The sequence below is a fragment of the Ipomoea nil genome, unplaced genomic scaffold (genome assembly GCF_001879475.1).
Source record: "Ipomoea nil cultivar Tokyo-kokei standard unplaced genomic scaffold, Asagao_1.1 scaffold3170, whole genome shotgun sequence".
In the NCBI taxonomy this organism is placed as follows: Eukaryota; Viridiplantae; Streptophyta; class Magnoliopsida; order Solanales; family Convolvulaceae; genus Ipomoea; species Ipomoea nil.
The window spans coordinates 1752715-1775386 of NW_017619598.1; the positions used below are offsets into that span (position 1 = coordinate 1752715).

Sequence of the window (22672 nt, forward strand, 5' to 3'; positions counted from 1 at the left end):
AGTTATATATGTGATCGTTACCCACAATGCATATTTCTACCCAAACCTTCAAAAGTTAAGGACCTAATGTCAAACAAACTGCTGAATTTGAGAAGAGGACATTCAACTACACTCTACAATGGTTATTGCACATTGCAGAATGATTGCCTGATTGATTTTTGTTTTCTCACGAATGGATAAATTCAAAGACATCTATAAATAGTCCAACTGATGAGATTGGAAAGTATTGATTGAATTGAATAACTGAATCCTAGTACAATAATAGTAGCAATATAAGTCCCTATACAATAGGCTAAGGAATAGTTCAGCTAATCTAAGCCATACAATATATTAAACATTTATTTACACTAACACTCCCCCTCAAGCACAAGGTTGTAGAGGAGCAACATTGAGCTTGTCACGAAGAACCCGAAACCGAGCAGCCGACAAAGGTTTGGTGAAGATATCCGCTACCTAATCCTTGGTAGGCATGAACAGAACCTGAAACTCCCTAGAGGAGACCCTGTCACGGACGAAATGGTAGTCCACTTCAACATGTTTGGTGCGAGCGTGGAAGACTGGATTCGCACAGAGATAGGTGGCGCCCAGATTGTCACACCACAACGTAGCGGGCGTTCCTGTATGTAACCCGAGCTCCCGTAGTAAGGACATAACCCAGGTAACCTCAGCACAGATATCGGCTAGGCCTTTGTACTCAGCCTCAGTGAAAGACCTGGCAATAGTACGCTGTTTGCGAGAGACCCATGAGACAAGATTGGAGCCCAAAAACACAGCATACCCACTAGTAGACTTCCGATCGATCGGACAGTCAGCCTAGTCTGAGTCTGAGAAGGCGTGAATGTCAGTAGACGCTGAAGAGGAGAGCCGCAAACCGTAGTCTAGCGTGCCCTTGACGTAATGGAGAACACGTTTAAGAAGACCTAGTGTTCATCAGTGGGGGTATGCATAAACTGGAAAAGTCGGTTGGCGGCATATGACAGATCAGTCTTAGTAATGGTGAGATACTGCAATGCCCTAGCCAGGCGCCGATATTGAGTCGGATTATCGAAGGGATCCGTTGATTGACTAACAACTTGTGTGACTGACGCCGGAATGGCAAGTGGCTTGCAATCAGTCATGCCTGCCCGATTCAGGATATCATGCATGTAGCGGCACTGTGAGAGAAGCTGACCATCAGAAACCGGGATCGTTTTAATCCCGAGGAAGAAAGTGGGCACTCCTAGATCTGGGATCTTGAACGTAGTAGCTAGACGTTGCAGAATAGAGTCAATCAGAAGAGGATCGTTGCCCATCATGATGATGTCATCCACATCGACCAGGACAAAAACCCTGGAGACACCAGACGTGTTGTGAAAAAGGGAGACATCGGTTTTGGAAGCAACAAATCCTGTCGATAGCAAGAAGTCGTGCAGACGATTGAACCACGCCCGAGGTGCCTGCTTCAGTCCATAAAGAGACCTCTGCAGGTGACAGACGTGGTTTGGATGATCAAGGATCCTCATACCCCGGTGGCTGCCACATGTAGACAGTTTCGGCTAGGTACCCATTGAGGAAGGCGTTGTGAACATCTAATTGGCGTAGGGTCCACCTTTGCGAAACTGCAAAAGACAATAGTATACGGACAGTGGTCGGTTTGACCACCGAACTAAACGTCTCGAAGAAATCCTCACGGTCCACCTGATTAAACCCCTTGGCTACAAGCTGAGCTTTATAGCGCTCTACCGTACCATCGGCCTTGCGCTTGGTGCGAAAAACCCACTTACACCCCACGACATTCATGTTCGGGGATGCAGGAACGAGTTGCCTGGTATTGTTATGCAGTATGGCATTGAATTCCTAGTCCATGGCGTCACGCCACTGTGGGTGACCAACGGCTTGGGTGTAGCGGGTTGGGTCAGCAGGAGAGTCGGTAACCGTAAGAGCATGAAATTGCTCACCGGTGCCTTGTGTCATGTGACAAAGCCTCATGACATGTGCATGTGGTTGAGGCTCGGTGCGAGGTACCCTTCGCCTCGATGCACGAGTTGGTGCAGCTGTAACTGGTGGCGGTGTCGGGAGTTGGAGTTGTGCCAACTGTCCTGAAACCACGGGACTTACACCCCATGGAGCACTGGCCCCAGTATTCGTGGACGCATCCTGTAATGATTAGGCTGTTGAAAAAGGAAAAACAGACTCGTTAAAGCAGACATGGCGACAGATATAGGTTTTCCCGGTATGTAGGTCCATGCAACAATACCCTTTAAAGGATGGTGGATAGCCTAAGAAGACACACGGGGCTGAGCGATACTCTATCTTATGGAGATTGTATGGCCTTAGATAGGGAAAGCACAGACACCCGAAGACACGTAGAAAAGTATAAGTGGGTGGCATTTTATGTAGACGGAAGAATGGTGTATCATTTTGTAGGACAGGAGTGGGTAGATGATTTATAAGATATGTGGCCGTTTCAAACGCATAGTCTCGATGTCGTTGTGGGACTGACGCTTCAGCCATGAGAGCCAAGCCAGTTTCGACAATGTGCCGATTCCGACGTTCTACGCGGCCATTTTGTTCGTGTGTGTAGGCACAAGACTGCCTATGCACTATCCAAGCGAAGTGAAAACTGTATGTAACCGACGGTACCCCCCCCCCCCCCCCCCCCCCCCCCCAAATCGGACTGGATGGACTTGATAGAACGTGAAAATATACGTTCTATCATAGCCCGGAAACTATCAAACGCTTTATAGATGTTAGTTTTTAATTGTAGGGGATAATACCAGCAAAAATGGGTATTATCATCTACAAAGAGTACAAAATATCTAAAGCCTTCCGTAGAAACAACGAGTGCAGGTCCCTAAATGTCTGTATACACGAGATCTAACATGTTATTGCTAGAATAAGCTACCCTAAAACCGAGGTGATTTCCCGAGCTGACAGGAAGAACACAAACAGGGAATTTCCTCTTTATTTGACTTGACTGGGCAACCTTGTAAGACACGCTGTCGAGCACGTCCGTGTGGGTGACCCAAACGTTGGTGCCAAACGCCGGGACAGACAGTGTATAGAGACCCCCCACACTAGGTCCTTTAAGGAGCACATCCTTGGTTTTTCAGTCTTTCACAACAAAGAATGACGGGTGAAACTCAAAATAATAGTTATTATCAATAGCAAAACGATTTACAGATAATAACGACACAGACAACTCAGGGACATGTAAGACTTTAGATAAACGGAGGGACTTTGAAACTGACGAAATTGAAGCATGACCTATACCAGAAATTCCCAAACCTGTACCATTGCCCACTCGAAGGACGTCCCCGCCATTGTAATCTTCAGTGTGCATTAGAGCCCCGGCATCCGGTGTGGTGTGCGACGAGGCTCCGGTATCCGGGAACCACGAGGTGACGTCCGGCGTGGAGTTTGCATCACCGGTGACCGCGACGTGTGCTTGCGCCGGCGGAGCGTCCAAATACCGGCGGTAACAGTAAACCGCCGTATGGCCTTGCGAGCGGCAAATCTGGCACCGCGGCGCTCCTCCTCGGTCGCGGCCCTGACCACCGCGTCCACAGCGACCACCATGGCCCTAACCACCGCAATGTTGTCTGTCAGACCCTGATCCACCATCATCATGTTATCGTCGGCCACGCCCCGCATACATCGCCTACGGAAAGCCAATTGACGCCACTGCTTCCCCCATCGAAAACTCGTCAGAATGAATGAAAGCCTGGGCTTGCATGTAATCGGATAGTTGGGGGATGGAGACTGGGTTACTGGACACGGTAGGGGTGGCCGCCATTGCACGGAATTCCAACCGAAGTCCCCAGAAGACGTAGAGGTTTTGTTCGTCTAACGCCATGGGACGGCCGGTGAGTGCGAGATCCTCCACCAGCAACTGGGCACGTCCTAAGTACTCCGATGGCGTGCTGTCACCTTGGCGAAGGGCTTGGAACTGCCAGAGGAGATTCAGACACCGGACTCGAGTAGAGGAGCCAAGTGCGGTTTCAATGGACGTCCAGACCTCGCGTGCAGTGCTTCTGCTGACAGCTAGTGTTAGGACATAAATTATTTGTGTCTCAAATCCAATAGGACAACATGTTGTCACCACCATCCACGTTGCCTCATTGGACGTCATTCTCCGTTCTCTTGCATGCACGTTATCTGTTTTCTCCTCTCCTCCTCGTGATTACCGCTTTAGTCTCTCTTTTTCTATGTATAAATAGTTTAGTTATCCCATGAGACCCCCTTATAAAATGAGATGGTGAGATGACATCCCATCCATTTGTAAAATTGAAATGGATGGATGAGATTAATGAGGAATTTAATGCTAAATAAGTTTATTTTTTAAATAGGGGGTGTAAAAGTAATTGTAGGCATGTGGTATTTTTGGTTATAAATAGATTGGAATCTTTGCCATAATCAAAGATTACAAATATTATGGAAATAAACAGTATACAAATATACTCCACATGTATAATATTACTGCCGTTATGTTCTGATATTTGATTGTAAGTAGGGTGCAGAGGTTGAAGATGGATGACAACACAGGTATGAGACTTGTTATCGTTAATAATTCTTGAATCATTATTCGTAGGTCTATGCTTGCGTGACAATAGGTTTGTGCGTCGAATAAGTTATTGTTTGGCTGGCTGTGCGTGCGTGATAAAAGGTATGTGCGTCGAATATGTTTACAGTAGTGGTGTTGAATTGTTTGGCTGCCTGTAATGAACTTAATAAGCTAGGGGATGAAGAAACATGTGGGATATTTATATGATGTTTTCTGTTGGCGTTGTCCTGCGTGCAATACAAGGGTTTTGATGCGATGTGACATTCATCAAGGGTTCGGAAATTATTTTTATAATAATGGATGTGCGTTAAATCCCTTGTGTTCTCATTTTGTATGAATTAGACGGTATGTGTGTTATTTGGTTAGTGTATTAACCGGTTTGTGCGTTCTTTTAATGCGGAGTGTGCACCATAAGCAATAGAATTATAATGGGTGTGCCTGGAATGAAGTAGTTTGTCCATAAAATAAGTATTATAATGGGTGTGCGTGAAAGGAATGTTGTATATTAATTTGAAATGAATAAGACGGTATAGCTGTTATTTGGTTAGTGAATGGAATGGAGTGTGTGCGTTTTTAACGACGGAGTGTGCATCTTTGGGAATAGTAATATGGTGTGTGCATTTTTTAACAACGGAGTGTGCATCCTTTGGAATAATAAGGGCCAACTACGCACGAGCCAGTGCCAACAAACCCTGATTACAAATATTTACATTTCTAGAGTTATAAAATGCACAACATCGGATACGTGACATAAAATAACAATGGCCAATAGTTAAAAAGGAAATTACTAAAACAAACACATGCAAAGAAATGCAAGAACCACCCCCCTCCCTCCCCAAAAGCAGTATTACAGCAACATGCACACGTCAATATCCCCCCACGCACATACTATTGTGTGATATGACTTTGACCCAACACAGACCATGATGGCACGCACAAACCTAATACACAGAAAAATGCACCCACTAACTACCAACTACGCACAAACCAGTGTCAACACACCCCCTGACTATGCACAAACCAGTCTCTTTTGACAAGCATTGAACCGCCTCATTGTTGCAACCAAGTGCTTGGGAGAAGCACGAATCTTCAAAAGCGGAAATAGTATCAAGTCGTTCGCATCTAACCCATCATCCTCCTCGTCAGAATTCGTGTCCGGTGGCGGAACAGGGGGAGCTTCAACATCCTCGGAAGGCATCACATGTACAGCCTCTACCGCATCTACCGTCTCTGCAGCCGTGACACCTAGACATACCAAAAAAAAAAAAATCACTATGAGCAACAAAAGTTACCACATAACAGATAAAAACATAACCAAACTCCTGAGCACCCACTTTTCCCCCCTAACGCACAGACCAGAATCAGGAACCCAGCAGCCCAATATTACGCACTAGCTTATAACTTAAAACGCACCAACCAATTAGCAATTACAATATTACACACAAACGTCACTCCAAGAACGCATACACTAATTGCCAGTAAAATACGAGGAACAATATTATAATAAATGAGAACATGACAAGCCAATCACGATTAAAGGTACCTTACATACCAAAAAAAAAAAAAAAAAAAAAAAAAAAAAAAAACAAACAAACAAAAAACAAAATATATTCCGAAACAAAACCAACATTAATAAACCCAAACTTCAAATATGTCCTACAAAGCACACACACATCCACACACCACCGTACACCCGCATATTCGGATCCTAAAAATATAACATTACGCACAAGCCTAAACCGTAGAACGCATCAACGAATTACTAATTACAATATTACGCACAAACCCCATACTAATAACGCACGCAGTAATTACTACTCTCATATGCTACACAATATTTAATGTGGAATAAACAGATGTAAATCACTAAAAGCTAAGGTGGATTAGATGAATGGGATACGAATTTGATGAGAATATTAAGTTTATAAAAACAAAATAAAATATAATATATGAATTCAAGAATTCAAAAAAATAACACCAATCTTACAAATACCTCAATAAAATAAATACAATTATCTAATCACCCATTTTATTAACACTTGTGATTTGTTTAGAGACTTAACGCTCAAGCCTAAAACGTAGAACGCTTGAACGAATTACTAATTACAATGTTACACACAAGCTGAAAATGTAGAACACACAAACCAATTAGTAATCAAAGTATTACGCACAAACGTCGCACAATGAACGCACATACTGCAAAGGCCAAAGACTTTAAGGGAGAAAGCACATCATCTAAGTGGAGATGCATATGCTGGTATTAAGAGCATGAAAAAGCACTCTCTGATACACGATCAAACCCCCACCTCCACTAAAAACAAAGAAAACCCTATTAAAACTCTAACTAACAAACCTACACACCACACACCCCCTCCTCTGCTGCAAAATCAAACCAGAACCCCATCCCCCCTCCCCCACGCCGCCACTCATAACCCAAAATAAAAAAGGAAAAAAAAACAGTAATAAACCCAAACACACAAAAAATTAACCAAAAAACACAACCAATAACGAGAAAAAGAAAAAACCGAGAAGAATCATACCTTCCACATGGACGGTGACAGATTACTTTTAACGTTTGGATCTTTGAGTCGTAGAATCGTGAGCAACTGTGAAATTCGATGTCAGCGTGAAGAGCGCCGGTGGAGAAAATTGACAGAGGGGGAAGTGAATCGATAGGGGTGATGTGAAGAGACACTGGTTCGAATTCTAAAACTTGAAGTTTATTTGATACCAAAAATAACGCTGCCTCTACTACACACACGCGCTATAATTAAGGGATCAGAATTAATAACACAAGCAAAAGACCACAATGACCCTAACTCCTTTACAAACCATCAGCACATGGGATCCAAAACCAAAAGATCAAAACCGTTAAAAAATAAAAATAAACGAACCAGATTACATCTTACCGTCTCATCAAAATATGAGTCTCATTGGATCCAATATATATATATATATATATATATATATATATATATATATATATATATATATATATATATATATATATATATATATATATATATATATTTGTTTATTAGTTTGTCATTTTATTTTCCCTACTATTATTTAACTTCTTATAATTCTCAATTTTCGATTGTTCGCTTCCGCATTATTCCGCTATATTCCTAATAGCCAAATACATCACCTCCTCCGACATGGAAGAGATGAGAAGAGAGAGGATGGAGGCGTCTTGCTGCACCCACACACCGTAGGCCGAATTGATCACGGAGGAGCTGGCTTCATCGGAGTTATCAGTGGCAGAAACCTCCAAGGTTGGCGATGGACAGGGACGACCACCATCAACGTAGCCCAACAACCCTTGGCCACGGAGGAAGGGGATGATCTGGGTTCTCAAGAAGAGATAATTGCGGTTGGTTAATTTAATGGAAACGAAATGGTGGGCTGAGTTCAAGGAATTTGGATTGGTGTTTAGGGAGGAGACGGTGGTTGCCGTCGGTGTTCTCTCCGATGAATCGTTCAACATGGTTGGTTGGGGTGAATGGTTCAAGGAGAGAGAGAGAGAAAAAGGGATAAACCTGGCTTATCTGATACGAGATGAGATTGGAAAGTATTGATTGAATTGAATAACTGAATCCTAGTACAATAATAGTAGCAATATAAGTCCCTATACAATAGGCTAAGGAATAGTTCAGCTAATCTAAGCCATACAATATATTAAACATTTATTTACACTAACACAACTCAAGATGGATAAAGGGCTGGTCATAATATTTTATAAAATGTTTTAAGTATTCAGTGCAAGAGATTTGAGGTGCTATCTAGCTGACGTATAAAGATAGAAAAATTCCTAAGGCTTCAAGGCCATGATCAAGAACACTAGACTCAAGCGGCGATCAAGATTGATCAATGATGTGAGTTTAATTGTACATGTTTCTAGTGTTAGTGTGAATCTATTTCTAGTTCATTAAATTGATACTTTAATTGCATATTCCCTTGTTTTCTCACTTAGATATGGTTTTACACTTGTTTTGAATGTTTTACGGTGTTTGTTAGCGTTTTGGAACCATTGTAGGTCAATTGCAAAAGCAAGGGAAGTTCCAGGAAAAGTTTGGAGCCAAAGTGGACCGAAAGGTGCGTACACAGAAGATTCGACGCGTCAAGTCAATGGCTCTACGCGTCCAAAATTTCCAAAATCGAATCCGTTCGAGAGCAGCACATTTCGACACGTCTAGAATTTCCAGTAGCATTTGGGATTCTTGGCGCCTTGACTCAACGCGTCGAGAAGTCACAACATGCAATCCGAGAAAACGACGCCTCGTTTCGACGCATTGAACAATCAAGATGGGCCAGGTCTAGTTTCGCGCAAAAATTTCCCTTTTTGTCCTTCGCTTGGTTCCCGCTATAAAATCCCGCCTTCCTCAACCCTAGAAGTCTATGCTATGTCTTGGAGACAAGAAGAAAGAGAACCAAGAGCTACAAATTGCCTTGGGAATGAAGAAGACAAGCTAGGGAGATTTGGGAGAATCACTTGGTTTATTCTTTTACTTTCTTTGATTCCTTGTAAACTCTTTATTATTGCAATGAATTTTTTATTAGTCATGTGTGGCTAAGTTTTCTTAGTGATTCTTGGGTAAAGTGTTTATAAATGTATGTGCCTAGTGCTTATATTCTTAATATATTATTTTTTGGGTTTTATACTTGTGTTGCAATTGTGATTTATATTGTTGATGCTTGTAATAAAAGTTCGGGCGAACAAGAACAAAGTTGAGCACTGCGTACAAATTTATAGAATTATGGAAGACACCATTTATTTTTCCAACATCGTCAGCAGCCACGAAGCAAAGCACTTTAGCAAGTCAGAAAACAGTTGCATTTATGGCCATATAAAGCTAGCATTTGTTCAGTGGGGCTTGCTCCTTCTTAAATCAAGATTTGCCAGGGATAAATAAAGTTTTAGCTAGAACCACATTTTTGTAGATAAAAGCATGGATGGTTGTACGTGATACTCCATCACTCGAGGCATAATAACTTGGTCGCTTTACTTAAAATTATGTGATAAAACCCCATATTAAGCAATTCCCTTTGAATGACGATGATAACAATAACAAAAATGACAACACAATAATATAGTTTTTTTTTTTTTTTTTTTTGTTGTTCTTGTTAAGGTCGATGTCCTTTGAGTTTATATTAGGATTTATCATCTCTGAGTTGGGTCGAGTGTATATGGAATTGTAATGCTTATACTAAAAAATGTAATACTAATAAGCTAGGAATACAATGTTTGTTACTTAGAAAAAATGTAACATTTTTAAAGAAAAATGTAATACTTTTACATTTTTCCTTATAGGCCATCTTTGGCTTTCTTTGTTTTCGATGAAAAACAAATCTCGATCTCCAGGGACGGAGCCAGAAAACTTGAGTTGGGTGGAGGAGAGGGGGGGGGGGGGGGGGGGCGATGTAGTACAGAAAATTTACAATATTAGCCAACATTATATTTAATCGTACCATATTATTATTATATATACCACTACGGGAAATTATGAAATTTCCGACCACCTGAAAGTGATCTTAAATCAAGTTGAAAGCAAAAAGTGGTCGGAAATAGCAACAAAGGTTTTTCCGGATACCAAAAGTGGTCGGAACAAGACTTTCGACATGATTTAAAATCACTTCCAGGTGGTCGGAAATTCCATAATTTCCAGTAGTGCCATACATTATTGTGATTATTATTGATAATAGTTTCTAATTATACTATGTGTAATAAATTATGAAATACATAATTATATGAGTACGATCGACATGTGTGTCGATCATTACTTTATCAATTTTTCACATAACACAAAAATATAATAATAACAATAGAAACAACATTTATTTAAATATATAGTCACTTAACATCAAATAAAAAGTTTTGTCAATTTTTTTTATTCACCAATTTTTTTCATAATTAACTGATATTCATTTTACTAATTAACTGAATATTTCAAAATTTGAGAGATAAAAGACAAAAACCAAGACGAATTAAATAATCAATATTAATTTTTATCAATTTCAAAACTAATCATTTAAAGTTTTAAACTAGCAAATGTATCTTAAAAATGTAAATAAATAATTAAAACACACAATAAATCACTAATTAATTAATCAACATCCAACATAACTAATAAAACTAAAGCATATATCTCTAATTTGGAGATTTTTTAAAATTAAAATGTATACTTGATATCCTTAATTATTAAAATCTTGATAAAAGAAATAAGATAATAAAGAAAAATGGTGACTTTAATTATTCGATTTATTTCTTTTTATTTAATGAAAAATAGTGAAGTTTAATATATATTTTGAGTTCATTTAATATAAACATAATAGATTGTTTTATTTAAAAAAAAAATAGAGGGGGGCCAAAAGTGTATTTTATCTCTACTATATCAATATATACATACATATTTACTAAAAAATTTAGGGTGAGGGTAGGGGTGGGGGTAAGGGGGCCCAACCCCATAACGGAGCGCTCCGTCCTTGTGACGATCTCTGAAAGCGTTTTCCTTCCCCCACTGCATCTCCCTGCCTTCGTCGGGTCTTTCCTTTATCTGAACTTGGTGGGCATTCCTTCCCGCCTTCGTAAAATAGGGGATGGGTTTTGGTTTTCACATATATAGGCTCAACACATGATTCGAAGGGTCCTAACTACGCCATGCGTTAGTTCAATACAAAATCTGGAAAGCTGCTGGGATGACAAAAAGAGGGCACAGTCACTTTAATTGTTGCACTGAAAAAAAAAGAACCTAAGCGAAGAGCATCTTCTCTTAGGTTTCTTCCTGACTTCCTCCCACGCTCGTCGCCGCCCGGCCCGCATTAGAGGAAAGATTAGCAAAGCGGGAAAAGACAAAGGATAGGGGAGCAACATCTTATTCTCTTCGCGAGAACTTCCGGATCTAAGAAGCATTAAGTAATATTGACAAGTGTTTGTTACTTAGAGAAAATGTAATACTTATGAGGAAAAATTTAATACTTTTAAGTCACAATGTAAAAGTATTACATTTTTCTTCATAAATATTTTACTTTCCCATATAAATAATAGACACTTTATTCATTATTAGTGTTACAATATATTTTATACAAAAGAAAAAAAAAAAAAGGAAAAATGTTGTTAAAATATTTTCAGGAGAAATGTTGCTAAGTATTGATATATGATGATATGAACCAATCATTATTGCATGGACCATTGTGACAACCCAAATATAATTTTTCTAAATTCCATTTTATAAATTTCAAAATAGCCATTTTCACTCTTTCAAAAATTTTATTTCGAAAATGGTGTTTGGATTAAATATTTTAAATTGAGTTTTTAAATAAATTCAACACCGAGAATATTCTATTTCAAAAATCCTAAGTTTCGAGTACATTTATGTACCAGGTTTTGACCCGAAAAGTCAATCTGAGTGAAACCGGAAAGGAACCCGTGAAACCTGAACCAAGTGTTTTAACTAGAAACTATTTCTAGAAAATTTTATTTTGACCCCAAACTATTTAAGATCACTTTTCTAGGCTATGGTCCATGTTGCAAGGTGGACCACAAGCACTCTACTACACTTGTCTGATGTGTTAGAAACCAAGCACAAATTACCCTTTTGCCATCCACCAATCATGGGCATTTCTCCTAGGATTTTTGACCCTATATAAACATCACTTTTGCATTGCCATTTCCTAATCTCTTCCCTTGCCTCTCCAATCTTGAACTCTATTGAAAGAAAGAAGCAAACAAAGTAAGTTTTAGCATTCATCTGCTTCATTCATTTTCTATCCTAAGGTTTCCTTTTCTCTTAGCTTTCAATCTCTGGCTTGGCTTGGCTTGTTGTTTGAGGTGTCTAGGTGGTGAATGGACTGGTGTTTGAGTAGAGTGGAGGCTGAGATCCACACAAGGAGGAAGAACAAGAAGAGGTATAACCCATGGACTCCCATTTAGTTTTATTTGACTATGTGAAGTTTAGTTTGATGGTGTAAATGCTTAGAAATTCTAGATTATTGTTGTTGTTGAGCTATTGAGTTATTGTTGATCTATAAGTGATTTATTGAGGTTTGGAGATGTGTTTTGTATCTTTGAGTTGTGTTCAGGTGAAGAAGGAAACCTATGGTGCACACTATCTGCGCACCAGGTTGTGTCATGGAACAAGCCAACAGTCCTAGGCAAGGACCGCCGGCTAGTCCCGTGGAAAGCCGGCCCTTGGGCACGGTTCTCAGCTAGAACCGTTGCCCAAGGCCGCCGCTTGGCGGGGCTCCTCAAGCCCCGCCACCAAGCTCCACCAGGCCAAAAAGATGTCTAGCCGGGCCCTCTGTGGCTCAGCTACGTGTCGATCGGACCGGGACTCATGGGCCCTTGAGGCTCAGACACTCGGGTTCGTTACGACGCACTAATAGAAGCTTGTTTCGTTGATTTTGGAGTTGAAATGCTTGATTTATGGTGGAATTTGTGTTGGGATTTGTTCTTGAAGTGTTCTATAAATTGTTTACAGTGAAGAAAAATAGAAGTGTTTGAGCTTAGCATTTTGAATGAGAAGCATGATCATTATTTGATAATTTTGATTGAAAAGCATGTCTAAGTACTTATCGTGATTTATTGAAAAGCTTTGCCAAGAATGTGAGAATTTGATATGTCCAGTGCATGGATTCTTAGTTTATAGTAAATGGAATTTGCTAGAGTATGAAGTATATTTTGAGTTTAAAGAGCATGATCAATACTTACTAAATATTTGCTAAGAAGATTTGTTAAGTATTAAGTGTTAAGCAAGAAGTAGCACTTTGTTTCCTTAGTTCACAGTAAAGGAGAAATTGAGAATTTCTTTACAGTAAAAGAGCATGTTAACATTTCATGATCTAAAGTGCATCATTGGCTCTAAGTAAGCCTAATTTTTCTTTCAAAATTCTATATCTATTCTGGAAAATCATTATCTAATTGCATTGAGAAGATTGCATGATATTTGATTTCCAAATTATGAGAAAGAAAAGTTGCTAAGAATTATATGCATGAGCTTGCATAAGTGAAATTTGTTGCATAAGAAAAGAAATTGCATGAGAAAGAAGGGGCATAAGATATATATATATGTTAATCTATCTATTGTGAGGAAAATAGTATTTTGGAGTACCGTTAGGACTATGTCATTTCGGAAGAAAAGAGAAAGCAAGAAAGTTTGAGAAAAAAAAAACGGGCATTGCAAGCCGATAGATATTTAGAAGTAACGAGGTCGATATTCCCGAGTTACTAGGTTGGATACTACCCGCTGGGCTTGGAATCCCGGTTAGAGGGTGTGCACACTAAAAGTACGATACTTGATTCCATAGAGAAAGAAAGAAAGAAAGATTAAGAACCAAGAGTGTGGTTCTATGGGCGAGTTGAGCTTTAAGCCGGCTAGAATGCCAAGCCTGTATAGGTCCATTCACAAGTCGTGAAGGTCCTACCTCCCCCAGGAGTTAGAGGTTCCGTTGATACGGATGTGACGGATGCACGAGATTGCACCGTACGCTAGGACTTCGCTACGACGGAGTACCTGCCGCACACAAGAAGAGAAAAACGAGTCAATGTGACTCAAAAGAAAGTAAGAAAGAAGCAAAGAAAGAAGAGAAAAGCGAGTCAATGTGACTCAATATAAAGTAAGAAAGAAAGAAAGTGAAAGAAGAGAAAAGTGAGTCAAGAGACTCAAGAAAAATAAGAGAAAGCGAGTCAATGTGACTCAACAGAAACTTCCACAGAAAAAGTATTTCTTTTTACTTAAGAGCTAGAGTATATATATATATATATGTGTGTGTGTGTGTGTGTGTGTGTGTGTGTGTGTGTGTGTGTGTAAATATAAAGCATCATGACTATTTTGCTGCATGATTTACATGTTTTGCATGTTGAGCATTAAAGAATGATGAAATGTATAGAACTTTGTTGTTGATTATGAATTAGCATTAGTTGCTTTTAGCACGTTTTGAGAAGTGAAGCTTTATTGTTGTTTAAGAGTTGGCATGAAAGCATGAGCTTATTTGTTAAGTATCAGTTATTTCTTATCTATCAGTGTGACTGTGAGTAAAGCTTAATTGAGTATAGTTGGCTATCTGTCATTTGCATAAGATTGCTTGTTGAGTTACTTAGTATCTCTTTATCTACCAATTTGAGCATAAGTTTGAGTATTGAGCTATGATTTGAAATATTTGTTTAAGCATGAGATTTATGTTAAGCTGAGCACTTAAGAAAGCATGCCTATTTGTTATTTTGGTTGCAAGCAACTAGATTATTATTGAGTATGATTTGAGTTATTGTTTAAGTAATTGGAAGTATTTGATTCAACTGTGAATGCCAAATGTTTTCCAAAAGTATATCTATAGTACTTTACAGGGTTGAGTGGCGTTATACTTAGCATTCGTGCTAACGGGTTGTTTTCTATCTGCTTGTTTGTTAACCTCTTTCTGGTGGGCCCAGTGTTTGAGCGCGATCGAGATAGATTAGCGCGTAGCTTAGAGTTTCTAGATGTTAGTCTAGACTCTGTTTTATTGATGGATGTTTAAAACTCAGTTGTTTAGATGTTTTGTAAACTGATGAGCTTGACACTTGATAGTGCTTATCCTAGCATGTGCAATCACCGTGTGTGGTGATTGTGGCGGTGACACCTCTTATGGTTTGAACTCTAAGTTCTCAATTAATATTATCTTATCACTGTTTAGTATCCTTTTTAAGTTAAGTTTTGCAATTCAAGTTTAAGAAAAGTAGGGTGTTACAACCATGGTCCATACAATTGTGTGGACCATAAATAAAAAGTACATTTTTAACATACTAAGGGTACATTATTTATGTACATAAGGTAAATTTTTTTTGAAAATACATTTTTAATATACTAAGGGTACATTATTTTATATAATGTATCGTCAGTACAAAAATAATGTACCTTCAGTACAAAAATAATGCACTTTTTTGTTTTTTTGAATGCTACTGACTCTATTACAATGTAGTATATGTTCATAACTACTTTCTCAACCTACTGAAGCACAAAGAGCCAATAACGCCTCCACCGAGGCTCAAACTCACAACCTCCCATATGGGAGTCCAACCCGGGTGCCATTAGACCACAAGGACCATGGTCCATATAATAATTTGCCGATATGCACATGCTCGTAAGCTTTTTGTTCAGCTTTGCTTTTAAAAATAAAATAGTTATATCAGCCTGCAAATCAACTCGTAGCCTGCAATGTCTGTTGGCAATTGTGTGAACCATGGTTCACAAAATTGTATCTGATATTTATGGTCCACACAATTGTGTGAACCATGGTCCATACAATAATTTGCCAATATGCACATGCTAGTAAGCTTTTTGTTCAGCTTTGCTTTTAAAAATGATAAAATAGTTATGTTAGCCCGCAAATCAACTCGCAGCCTGCAAAATCTATTTCTTTGCGGGTCAAAAATCTATTTGTTCTATCTTGTTTTCCCATGGATTGATTCAAGACTAACCTATAAAATTTAACATGTGTCCCTATTTCCCTCCTTCTTCCGCTCCTCACTCAATCGTTATATCGTGCACTAGGGCGCACATTGGCTCAAAAGGACATCATTTTTATAAGTTAACATGACAAATACCGTTTCGTCCGTTCAATCTCATTACAGTTTTTTTTTTTTTTTAAATACTTGTGTTTATGTGTATTCTGTTAAGAGTTTTTGTGTATTACGTTAAAAGTTTATGTGTATTATGTATTATGTTAGATTATATGTATTATATTAGGAGTTTATGTGTATTCTACTATACAATTCTGTACATCCGAAACAAAGATTTTTTTTTAGAAGTTAACGGCAAAAACTGAAAAAGATGTCGCTTTGGCCAGGGCGCACAATGCATTGTCCGTCTTGGTGCACGATATAATTTTCCCTCCTCACTCCCCCCCCCCCCCCCCCCCAATAAAGGGGGCTCAATCCGTGCATTCTTTGGTACCTAGGTGTGGATCCTATGAGAACACTTTCATAGGAGAAAAATAAGAACCAATCTTAGCTTTACATTTGTAAAAATTCGACGGATCTGATCAGATTTTTAAAAAAATGCAGTGATAGTTTCGTAATTATCATCAACTCCAATGTGCAAACTTTAACACTTAAATATGCAATTTTTAACTACTAAATATGCAAACTTGATAAATTATATAAAATCTACAAAAATTCTATATTTTAAATCTAAACCGTGAAAGTTAGACCTTAACCAGTAAAAAGTGAACAACTAGAACAAATAAAATAAAAAATTCAGTCATAAAACTCTAAAATTGAAACCCTAATTGCAATGTACTTTCACATTTTTACAAGTGCAAACTTGTAATACTAAATATGCAAAATGTTAACACTAAATGTGCAAAATGTTAATACTAAAAGTGAAAATCTGAAAAAAGTCTAAAAACTATAGATTTTAGTGTTCCCGTTTGCATAGTAAAGTTGGTGATAATAAAGACACTGTCATCGCGTTTTTTGTTTTAAATCTGATTTGGTGCGTCTAATTTTTCCAAATGTAAGGTTGTGATTAGTTCTTAGTTTTCTCCTACTGACTTGTTATCATATGATCCAATATATATATATATATATATATATATATATATATATATATATATATATATATATATATATATATATATATATATATATATATATATATATATATATATATATATATATAATTCAGTTCCCGTGCGGTTAAATATGACCCATTGATTTTGCTTAAATCAACGTCCAAGATTACCAAAATTGAAAAAAAATGCGGTGCAAATTTGGTAATTTTTGCATCTAGGTCAAATTTAAAGTGTGTGGTTTTCCTTCTTAAGGTGCAATGCGTGGTTTTTGTGCTTAAGGTGTGTGGGTTGTGTGATTAATGTGAGTAGTTGTGGAAACTTAAGGTGCGTGGGTTTTGTGGTTATGGTGCGTGGGTTTTGTACTTAAGGTACGTGGGGTTTGTGCTTAATATGAGTAGTTGTTGAAACTTAAGGTGCATGGTTTTCCTTCTTAAGGTGCGTGATTTGTATGCTTCAGGTGCGTCAATTGTGTGAAACTTAAGGTGAGTCATTTTAAACCCTTAGGTGCGTGGTTTATTTTCTTCAGGTGCTTTGTTGTGTGCTTAAGGTGTGTGGTTTGTGTACTTATGATGCGTGGTTTGTGTTCATAAGGTTCTTTGTTTGTGTGCTTAAAGTGTGTGGTTTGTGTACTACTTAAGGTGCGCCATTTTAATGCTAAAGGTGTGTCAACCTCACAGTACAACCGGACGGGAAGCTATACCCGCACCTGAACCTTTCCATGTATATATATATATATATATATATATATATATATATATATATATATATATATATATATATATATATATATATATATATATATATATATATATATATGTAGGACAAGTATATTATAGAAGACTGTGCCGACATGTGTAGTCATGTGCCCTTAGTCTGTATGTTGTGTGCATGTCCTAATGTAGTCGTGTGCCATAGTTTGTATGTCGTGTGCATAGGGTTGACAGGTGTAGTCGTGTGCCTTGTGTGCATGACCTAATGTAGTCGTGTGTCATAGTTTGTATGTCGTGTGCATAGGTTTATTAATTAATAAAGAATGTGTTCGAAACCTGATGTTTACATGTATGCTAGTGTGCCATTGTGTATTAAACTATGTGCATGATACTAATTTATCGTGTGCCCATTATTTGTCCGCACAGTCCTCTATATATTCTCATGTGAACTCAACCATATATATATATGGTTGCATTCACATGCAAAAACTCTTAAAATACAAACATGTGGACATATACCATGCACACACCTAAATGCGGGTGTGCACACATCCGTGGACGACATTGCACACATCCAATATAGTATTTATGTGTGAATCCACTATATTTGGATCGACGTGCACACGTCCATGAACGACAGTTCACACGTCCATGAATTGAACGACATTGCACACAGGCGGGCAGCACACAAAATCATAAAAACTAATCACAACCTTTGATACTCAGAATTCAACGATCCAAAAATGTCCACACGTTTTTATTTTAAGCCCTGTTTTTACATGAATGTAATTCTATATATATATATATATATATATATATATATATATATATATATATATATATATATATATATATATATATATATATATATATATATATATATATATATATATATAGAAGAAAGTTCAAATGCGGCGGGGTCTTCCCGTGCGGCGGTGCGACGGAATTTCAGAATACACCAACAGTGTTAACAATATGCACCAACAATGTAAGGAAAACACACCACAATGAAATGCAATAAAACATCAAAAAATACACAACAGACCCAAAAAAATACACCATATATCTCACCACCCCCAATGCTGTATTTCCGAACAATGTATGGTGTTTTTACTCCTAATGGTGTGTGTTTGGTGATGCGTACCTAATTTTCCTCTGTTTTTTGCGGTGTATTTTCCTAACGTTGATGGTGTATATTTGTTGAACTATTGGTGATGCCGCACCGTAAGACACCGCCGCACCGGAACTCGCCTATATATATATATATATATATATATATATATATATATATATATATATATATATATATATATATATATATATATATATATATATATATATATATATATATATATATATATATATATATATAAGTAAGACCGACTTCCATGGAAAAGAAATTGCAAGAAGCCAACAACATGTCTTAAATATGTTTACCCAAGTCTATACTTGCTACTCTTTCCTCCTACTTTATTCGCACTTGAAATCCTGGCATTGAAGCCTTAGGAATTAGGAATTACTCTTTCCTCCTACTTCGCACTTGAAATCCTAGCATTGACGCCTTAAGAATTAGGAATTATTCTTTCGTTACTGGTAATAAGATGGATAGAACTTGAAATCTTCTTTCGTTACTGGTAATAAGTTGGATAGCACTTCAAATCACTTGCACTCGAATACCTTTTTTTTTAAGGTCCTCTCATTTGAGGGGTCACAGCTATGCCGCTCGACCACAAGGCCTTTGGCTGCACTTAAATACTTAGAACATTTTTTCTTTTTATTTTTCTTGTTTTTTTAAAATGATTATTCCTTTATCCATCTTAAGTTAGTTGGGCTCTTTATAGAGGTCTTTGAATCTGTATTGGGGAGAAAACAAAAATCAAACGGGCAATTATATATTATGCAATGTGCAATAACCATTGTATAGTGTAATTATTTTTTATTTTTTTTTAACAATCAAAATATTAATCGTGGTAATCTCTCTGAGGCATGTCTAGAGAGACTTTCTCCCTAGTGGGTCTAGGGGTGGTAGTTATGCTTAACCGTTTTTGTCCGCTTTTATTTCCCTGGCCTACGATCATGCATCTCCACAGAATTTCCCGTCCGATTGCCGCCGATTGGTTTATGTTGCCGTATGTTTTCCATCGGCTACCGTTGATTGCTACCCCACTGGTGGCTCTAATAGAGTTTATCCGTGCGTGTTCGACTATGGAGGTCACAAACCTTGAAGGGCATTGTTCACTCCTATCGCAGGATGAAGAGGAGGTAGGCGGCTTGGAGGCTCCGGCCCCCATCCCGGCTAACAATGACGTCGCGACCTGGGAACTGGTTGGGCAGTTTCTCACCGATTACGCCATCAAATTCGACCAAATGCAACAGGTCATGGCCTCGGTGTGGCATCCGGTCATGGGCATGTGTGTCTTCCCTGTTGATGAAAATCTGTTTGATTTCCAGTTTCCGCACTCCAAGGACATGCAGCGTGTCCTCGAAGACGACCCATGTTCTTTCGAGAACCATACACTCGTGTGCAAACCAATTCCACAAGGTGTCCGTCCAGAGGAGGTGTTGTTAGATTGGGTTGATTATTGGGTACAAATTCATGATCTCCCCGCAGTGTATGCGTCCACGATGTTTCTGGAAACGATCGGCAACTATGCGGACCCAAATAATTTTGGAGGCGCATTGCGGAGCTACTTTCGCATCAAGGTGTCACTGAAGGTGAGCGATCCTTTAAAGAGGAGACGGAAGCTTCGCCGCAGGGACGACTCAATGCAATGCGTCTCTTTCAGGTACGAGCGTTTGAGTATGTTTTATTTTTGCTGTGGGTTGATCGGGCATGCCGAATGGTTTTGCCGCAGAGTGTATGAAGAAGCGGTGGAGCCTTAGGATTATCCTTATGGCAACTGGCTATGGGCTGGGGCTCGAAGACAACTCAAGCCAATTGGGGCCAAATGGTTGTTGGCGGAACTCCCGGCTAAAGCTAGTTGTGTTCCGGCTACGCCCATGGCATCGTCTACTGACCCTGAGCACATTAATGAGTTGGCGATTGTGCATGGTGATAATAAACACAGACAAGAAGGGGAGGGGTCTGTGGAGCAACGTGTGACGGTGGATTTCAACATGGTGGATATCCCAAAAAACGTGGTTACGGTGGGTCTTGTGAGCCAGACCCACCCATCGCCATGAGTGTCTTAAGCTGGAACTGCCGAGGCTTGGGTGGCCCTCGGACAGTTCGTGAGCTCTTGGGCATGGTTTCCAAGCAGCGACCCAGTTTTGTTTTCTTAATGGAAACAAAAGCAGTCACGAGTCAGGTGGAACAGGTGCGGTTAAAGCTAGGTTTCGAAGGTGTTATTTGTGTGGAGCGTGTTGGTCTCAATGGCGGACTGGCGTTGTTTTGGAGGGATTCAGATATGGCTTCTCTGTTAAGTTATTCTGTTAACCACATTGACGTAGTTGTGTCGCTCCCGGACAAACCGGTAAGGAGGTTAACATGTTTCTATGGCCAACCAAATAGGACCCGAAGGCAATTGACTTGGGATCTCTTGCGGAAACTCAAGGGGCATTCTTCTCTTCCTTGGGTAATCGTTGGGGACTTCAACGACATTGCGTGTTCATCGGAGAAACAGGGTGTGCATTCTCATCCAATGCCTCTAATCGAGCGGTTTAATGATGCGCTCAATGACTACCGCTTGGTTGATTTGGGCATGTTGGGTGGTCGCTTCACTTGGGAGCGAGGCGGGGGAATGGATGCATGGGTGGAGGAGCGTCTCGATAGGGCAGTGGCGACTTTGGATTGGTTGGAATTGCATGAGGGCGCGGTTGTTCATCATCTCCATGCTTTGACCTCCGACCACAGTGCTATGTTACTGGATACTACACATCACCAAGTACGTTCGACCTCGAAGGCCTTCAGGTTCGAATCTGCCTGGCTGCTTGAGGAAGGACGTAGCAAAGTGGTGGACCAGGTGTGGTGGCAATTGGTTGGACAGGATTTTCAGCTGCGCATTATGATGTGTGGCAAGCAACTTTGGCAGTGGGGCGGCGAGCACTTCAAGTGTTTCGGCCGTCGAATTAGCCTCCTATGCGGGAAATTGGGGACGCTTAAAGAAAATCGCTCCCCGACGGCAGTACGTGACTACATGGAAGCCGAGGGTGAATTGGATGTCCTATTGCGTCAAGAAGAGATATTTTTGAAGCAAAGATCAAAGCAATTCTGGCTTAAGCACGGGGATGCCAACATGAAATACTTCCACAAGGCGGCCTCAGCGCGGAAATGAAGGAATGTATTGGAACGGGTCAAAGATCAGGAAGGGGTGTGACATGAAGGATTACACATGCAGTCTGAAATTTTGAGGTACTTTAACATCAAATTTAAATCCGAGTCCAGTTCGTCTGCTTTGTTCACGAGAGTGGATAAACAGGTCACGGAGGAATTGAACACTCAATTATTGCGTCCGTTCAGCACCCCGGAGGTGAAAGAGGCTCTCTTCTCTCTATGGCTCCGGATAAGGCTTCGGGCCCGGATGGTATGTCTACGTCCTTTTACCAGCACTTTTGGCCGGTTTTAGTACACGACCTATCTGTGTTTGTGCTTAATTGTTTAGAATCATGCAGCTTCCCTCAAGGGCTGAACGACTCTAACATTGTTCTGTTACCGGAAAAGAAGGTGCCGGAGAAAGTTTCAGATTTACGTCCAATTGCGTTATGCAACGTCGGTTTTAGGACACAACCTATCTGTCTTTGTGCTTAATTGTTTAGAATCGTGCAGCTTCCCTCAAGGGCTGAACGACTCTAACATTGCTTTGTTACCGAAAAAGAAGGTGGCGGAGAAAGTTTCAGATTTACGTCCAATTGCGTTATGCAACGTTGTATATAAGAT

General features: G+C 39.4%; 1 long non-coding RNA gene across 2 annotated transcripts in view; it reads right to left on the reverse strand.

Annotated features, from left to right (window-relative positions):
• Nucleotides 1-16318, reverse strand: part of LOC109167902 — a 16948-nt gene extending 630 nt beyond the window's left edge. Inside the window, exons 1-2 of one of the 2 annotated variants that reach the window (XR_002051933.1) lie at nt 16304-16318; nt 11547-11552 (exon numbers count right to left, since the gene is read on the reverse strand). This is a non-coding gene — a long non-coding RNA (uncharacterized LOC109167902). Of the gene's footprint in view, nt 1-10376; nt 10389-11546; nt 11553-16303 lie in introns of those variants that run through there. The other variant, XR_002051934.1, reaches the window with a different exon arrangement.
• Between the last annotated feature and the right edge of the window lie 6354 nt (nt 16319-22672).